The sequence below is a fragment of the Pterocles gutturalis genome, unplaced genomic scaffold, assembly GCF_000699245.1.
Source record: "Pterocles gutturalis isolate BGI_N339 unplaced genomic scaffold, ASM69924v1 scaffold10095, whole genome shotgun sequence".
Classification (NCBI taxonomy): domain Eukaryota; kingdom Metazoa; phylum Chordata; class Aves; order Pterocliformes; family Pteroclidae; genus Pterocles; species Pterocles gutturalis.
In genome coordinates, this window is record NW_010143431.1 from 30,448 (window position 1) to 37,658 (window position 7,211).

At 37.3% G+C, this 7,211-nt stretch overlaps 1 protein-coding gene across 1 annotated transcript in view; it reads right to left on the reverse strand.

Annotated features, from left to right (window-relative positions):
• The window catches only part of LOC104469979 (cadherin-12-like), a gene marked incomplete at its 3' end in the record, with an annotated part of 62,701 nt that overhangs the window by 29,821 nt on the left and 25,669 nt on the right, over window positions 1-7,211 (reverse strand). The gene's annotated exons all lie outside the window — the stretch shown is intronic.

Consider the following 7,211-nt stretch of genomic DNA (forward strand, 5'->3'; position numbering starts at 1 on the left):
ATAAAATTATGAGATCAAAAAATGACAGCACTAGAAAGACATCCATCCATCCACTGGACTTACCCACTGAACATGGTAACTTCCTATAGGTTCTAGGTTTGGTCCAATACAACCATAAGAGCTTTACTGCCTCTGTCTTTTGAGCTAACTATCCATATTTCTATCTTTAATTTTACCCATATGGTTGACCTTTTGAATTAAACTCTACATGCAGACAGCACGTCTTTAAGCATTTTACTCCTTCTATGTTTAACAGGCTTTAGTATATAATTTTTTTGTTTGAGAAAATATATCTATGCACTTCACAGTAGTCAAAAGGAAAAATTCAACGGAAAAATAATTCCCACGCAGTATTATATTCAGTATTATAATTACAACTTGTGAAAGGGAAGATATAAGTATAATTTATACATTAGCCACCAGAGGGTGCTGTTACTAAAAGTTCAGTGGTATATATAAATTTTCAGCTCTGCACACTTCTGTTTTCAGTTAGTTTACTGCTAACCACAACAAAAGTTAAGAAAAAAGTACCCTGAAAATTACACACTTAAAAAATAATCATTACTACTGATATGTGACGACAAATGGTTTCATTCAGGGAAACAGCTATGTTGAAAAACACTAGACATATAGTTAAAACAGCTAGAAGAAAAGGTCCAAAGTACTTAAAAGTCAGCCTTGACTTTAACAACACTTGTAGCAGCAGGCCTTTCCTCTTCAGCTGCACCTCTTGCTGGAGCTGTTATTTTGCAAACGCCACCATGGAGAGGATTTCCAGTGGGCAGGCAGCACTCGCCTTTCTTCACACAGTAGCCTTGCTGTCAAAACCACCAGCAGCTTTTGGAGCTGATTTCACTGGGCACAGGATGTTTGATTTGCTTCATCCTGGCTCTCAACAAAGCTAGCATTTGCTTGCCCCGTTATTTTGTTTTCCTGGGTCATCCTCCAACAGCTCTTGCACAGCAGCTCCTTTGGCACAGGAAAACATTGGCAATGGCCTTCTCTGTTCCTCTACATGTGAACACACAGGAGGAAATTTACTCCTCTTTTTCAATAGTATGGTAGGACAGGCTTCCGTGACTACTGGGAGCTGTATTAGGGGGATGTCTCAGAGATTTCTGCCTGATAGTGGTTCAGTCACACTTCACAAAATAAGGCTCTGAGAAGTTGTGTATCACGTAACAGCAGGATAGATGATTTTCGCATCCAGCTGCTGAATTAAACAGCAGACGCTGCTCCCTGTCATTATCTCCTTACGATGAATGCTGTGTCAGCTTTTTCAGCTTTACAATATTTCCAGGTGAGGTAAAAAAGGACATTAGCACTATTGGATTAGGAGCAAACCTACTCTTTTCTGAACTAGTAGTTTGGGCTATGGTACATATATAATTGTCTGTTTGATTGCCACTGAAAAAATGTTTTGTCTGCTTCCTGCCCCTGTCCATCAGTAAACAAAGTAAATCTGAAGGAAAAAAATGTTTTGCTCGTTTGAGAAAATCCCTGCAAGTAAAGTCTGCTTGCGTCAGCATCCACATTTGGACTTGACCATGTGTAGCTTTGTAGAGCTCGTTGACTGAGCTGCTAAAGGTTGTGCGATTATCTTTTCAGTATTTTTTCCAAGGGAATATATTAAAGGAACATTTCCTTCTTTTTACAAGGAAATGTACTAAAGGAAGCTTTGTTTTTTCTTATTCTTGTTTTAACAGATGGAAAGGAGCACTATGACACAAAATACTATCAAGAAAAGAGTTGCCTCAGCTATTTCTTAGTTGTACTTCAATGACTCTGAGTAAAGAACAAAATTTTAACATGGTACGCAGGAGACAATCACAAATCCTCCTATTATCTCATGGCACCTACAAATACACGTATTACTGGGTCTGCCATGCAAGTTACTCAGAAGAGGTGGAAGAAAGGGGTCCAAAAGGGCTCTGCCTACACTTGAATTTTATATTACATTTCCACAACACAGTTCTAGCCCTGAGGCCCGGGTCTTTTACAGACACTTACACTGGATGACAGAAATCATTGCTGCAGCGCTTGCTCTTTACAGCCACAATTTTGGTGAACATAAAACGTAAGAGCACATGATAATGGATTTTTCGTTCTTTGCCTAGTTGATCTATTCTTAGTGAACTGAAGAGCACTCAGATTCATTAAAACAAACATTTCTCTATAAAATATTGTACCTGGCTGTAAAGTGTGTGGGACTTAGATGAAGTCAAAGAAACACTGCATTACTCATTTCAGATTGTTTAGGCCTTTATCAGTTATTTCCAATGACTTGGCATTTCATCACTTCCACAAATTCAACAGCAATAACGATGGGGTCATTCAGATTAATTTGAAACTCTGAAGTAATCTTCAACTCTGCCAGAGTCAGATCTCTGAAGATGTAGTATGCAATTATGCTGTCATCGTCCTCCTGTAATAGTATCTTTACAGCATATGGAAGCTGTTAATGGTGCTACTGTGACAACATGCTTTCAGAATAAAATAAATGAAAATAAAAAATGTATGTTGTGGCCAGCTCAGCAAAAAACTTCAACAGAATACAATATATGGCATGAAAACCTTCTTCTTTTTCCCTTCAGAAAATAGTCTTTGTACAGAGGACATGTGAAATGATCAACACATGCTGCACATGAAATGTAATAGAAAGAGTTCTGTAGAATTTTATTTTTCTGTTCCGAGAAGACACTACTTCTTGCTGTGGACTTGCTATGACAGTTTAGCATTATTCACTTTTTATTGTCTGTTTTTTCCATATATACTACTACCTCCGTTTGCTATGCAGTTATATTGAAACAGGCCTGAGTAGTAGCCTTTTACTCCCAAAGGTCCTGAAAACCTAATTCTCTGCAGCTTCTAGGAATGATGGAACAAGCAGCTCAGACAAACTTATGCAAGCACTGGTTACACTGCTCAAAAAGTTCAGTCAAATTTTGTAGATTGTCTCATGTGACTTCTCTACCTACAAAAATTTTTTATTTTACTTGCATAAATCTCTTTTAAATGTATTTTCTAAGTTTACTGCTGGCTTTTGTAAGGGATAAGTGATTTGGCATGTACCAAAGCAGCAAGCCCTTGCTTCCCTGAGACTGCACTATGAAACTGGACTCTCTAGCTAGTTACCCTTCTGCTGACTTCAGTCATGCATATTATATGCATATTAGAATATTTTCACATATAGAAAATCTAGTAGCAATGCATATTGCCCGGTCAAGATTTTTCACTCTGTTGTAACAAAAAAAAAAAACAAACAAAACAAAACAAAAAAAAAGTTATTTTTAAGGCCAAAAGTCATACACCAGTTAACATGCTTAACTTACGCAACACTTCACACTTAGATTATACTCAAAATTCAACCCAGAATCCAAAACTAGAGAAAGTCCAATGCTTAGGTAGCTTAACATAATAATTCAGACTTTCCCTTATTAAGCCTATGTAGTCTCCTGTCTACGTGACTCAAGGTGCAAAACTTCCTCAGAGTTTCAGGTTGAGCAGCAGCAATGATGGTGATAAAAATAAATGAGTGGTGATGCTGTTGAAGATTTCAGGCTGAAAATGACTGATACAGCTTATTACTCAGCCTGAAAAGCATTCAGGAAACTGAGGTGGAGGTGAACTAACAACTAATACACACTGTTTCTAAAACAAAGATGGTTCCAAAGTGCATAGTGGGTAGAAATCGGAGCTAAGTGACAGGCAATCAGACATATTGACTGAAATTTGTCACACATTTACAGTTCTTTTGACATTATTATATTAGCTTTAGTTTTTAAGGCTCAAAAGCTGTTCTGGGGTTTGATTTTTACTTACAAAGGGGTTTTTTTTGTTGTGTTTCTCCATGCCTGAAGTTTACGGGTACACCATCATTTACCAAAAAGGTTTTCAATTCTCATGAGAGTAAGAAATGAAAACCATCATTACATCTCATCAGCAAGATAACCATTAAGAAATAACTCATCTAAGGATCTAAGGACTAAATACTTAATGGCCTTCAGCCAAAGAGCTGTAAATGCTATTTAAGCTTTTTTCTACTCTATCATCATACATGTACCGTGTGCATGCAAGATTATCCTCTCCTGCTTTTTCTTTGTCTGTATTTTTTTTCTGCTCTCTTTGGCAGCTGCCAAAGTATTGCATTGCAGTTAATCATGATAGCATGAATCTTATAGGCAACGACACTGAAATAAAATAATTTCTTTCTCTTTGATCTAAATCTTCAATGTTTTATCAGGAAAAAGAATAACCAGATTATGTATATTATAATATTCTTGTTATCTTAAATTACCAACCCATTTCAGTTTTTATCCTGGACAGGTTATAAGGGCACTGATTTCTGTCTGTTTAGGAAGAATCCAAAGAAAACTGTTCATATTTACTTGCTCATGTTTTACCAATAGTGTAATAGGCAAAAGAAAGGGTACATACAAGCAGATATTTGTTATACTAAACCTGTTACATCAGCTACAGATAATCAGCCCAATAATTAGCAGCATCTGATGTACATGCTCCTAAAGCTGGAAAGATGCAATTTGGCACAGCAATGAGATACATTCATGCCTCTCCTAGCTGCAGCTCTGTGCCCTGCAGGGGTCTGGGACCTTGCAGACAGAAGAGAAAGGCTGGGCTTTGTCACCCCATGCTCTGATGCAGTTCACGCAAGACCTGGCATAGGCTGGCAAAACTTCAGTTATGGCAAAGCTTCTTCCATCCTCAAACCCACAGCTATGAGTTAGGGTTTATGGCCTCTTTAGACATAGTATAACCATTCTTAAAAATTATTTGTTCTCTCCTGTGGATCCCAAAGTCCACAGCTATCAAGAGCTACATCTCCCCAGACTGCAGAGATACTGGATGTCCAAGGGTCCCCAGTTCTTCAATGGGAAATGAGCTGAAGCAAAACCCCTTTGAGTTTGATCCTGCCCAAGTTTAGAGTAACTGACATGATGGAGCTTCCCCAGAGCTCGCGGTTGCTGAGCCAGGGCTCTATCAGCCCCTCAGGTGAGCTAGCAGACTGGGTTTTTTGAGGCCATCCTCTTTTTTCTTCCCCTAAAGGAAAAAAAAAAGTTCATCATACCTGGTATAATTTTTGTATACTGAAAAATTTCAGTTTAGCCATTTGCTGTTTTTTCCACTGATGAGCTGTTGCCAGAAAGCTTTCTAAAAAGAAACTTCCCCACTGCATGTCAGAGACTAATTCCACAGAGCATATCATCTTCCTTGTTGGAGCAAGGGCTCGGGAATGGGAAATGCCAGCTCATTTTCTCAGCTGAAGATATTCAGACCCACAGCTTCTCTCTCCAAAGAGTGCTGGGTGTAGCAAAGACAACAGAGACTATTCTGTTTAACAGCATAATGTAGAAATAATTCTAGAAGCAGTTTGGAGATGCAGACACTCAGACGTATGTGTCCTAATACCTAGGCAAGTATAATACTTAATCTTCTTTGAAGTATCTTAAATCTCCTTTTGGATGTTGGCACAGTTTTATGGGGAGGGGAAGAAAATGCTCATTTCTAGAACTTCCACACATTTATAATTAAGGGTTTCTCCTAGATGGTATGGAATTGAACACTGACAAGCTGAGGAGACCAAATGAAGTTCCTGAGTAACTGCTTTAATCATGCTGTTATTACTGTATAGGAAGGTTACCACCATTATCACTTCTCCTTCCATTGGTCTTGCTATACGGACAAGTGGTCTAACTTTGTCAATGCATTCATGTGTTAGACAACGTGCTTCCTGAATCTCTGAGGGCTTATGTGGAAAACCAGTTGTAGATGATCAGCTTCATTATGGACCATGACCAATAAAGAACTGCTCTGCTAATATCCAGTCTACTGACTAAGAAATTATTACAAAAAAAAAAAAGTCAGTAAAAAAATCCAAAATGCAATAAGAAAAATATTTTGGGGGGTATAGTCTAAAGGCTCGAATCAAATGTTTCTATGTAAGTTATATAGTCATTATAAAGACCAATCAAGGTGGAGTATGCCTTATAGATAGAATAAGGATGGGTTTCAGGAGAAAATGTCTTTCCTTTTTCAGAATCTCAGACAGCATGTCATTGGCATTTATCAAGTAGGTCTATTGGTAATATTCTGAGGATTACACCATCACCATGAAATAAATCAATAGACTTATTCGCTCTATAAAATTTAAATTGCATGATATATGTGAAATGTTAACAAGATAAAAAGTATATTGCTGAGGATGAGACACAGAGTTTGTAATGCTCTGCTTAACATCTCTGCTTCTTAAATACCTTGGGGGAGCCTTTTCATATTTTCCTTATTACTCTGGCACAAAATATAATAACACAGTTTTACTACAATTCATTCACTCCTAAGAATGTGGTCAGACCATTTACTTTAGGATCTAAGCCAAGTGCTCTAAATCATCTGTATTGGAAGACTAATTTTTCTCTCCATTGACTAAGGAAATTAGGTCCCTGTCTTTAGTCCTCTGAGTCACACCTAAGTTGCATGCCCAACATCACCTAAACAAAACATGCTCAACATCTGTATTACTCAGAAGCTTCACATGCTCATTGGGTACATTTTATGTAAATGGTTTCCCCTAAAATAGATATTGCTTTTCTTCATCATGTTGGCAGTCTGAAGCAGAAAATTATTATTTTTAAAGATAAAAATGTGAAATCATCAAGTACAAGTACGTAATATTTTACCATTCTTTATTTTAAGTTTTGGCTTACTGTATGCAGTTTCCTTAAAACACTTGCAATTTAGTGTGTGATACACACCAAAAAATAATGATACAATAGGACAGCAATGCACCTCACATTTGTAGTCTTTTATACTTCACAGCACGTATGATAAACTTATCAAAAGTGATGTTTATGTCTAACAATTTAAGTGTTTAAAGATGAGATCTCTATATAAATACTGCTCCTTTTGCAGTGAAATCTGTGGGTAGTGAGTGCTTAATTCTAGATCCTGCTCTCGAGCACATTGGTGATCACATTTATAAGATCAACAAATTTCCTGTGCAATCCACTGAGAAAAAAATAATTGTCATGAATTTGACAGAAAACTTGAGAGAGTTACTCTAGAATCTTTCTGCTATTTTCTTTTTATTTTTATAGATTTCTTTATGCAAAAATTCCACTAAACATGTATTTTGGACTCAGAGAAGACTGTTTCAAAACTGCCTGGTTTCTGCAGCTATTACTGCTGTCCGCAGG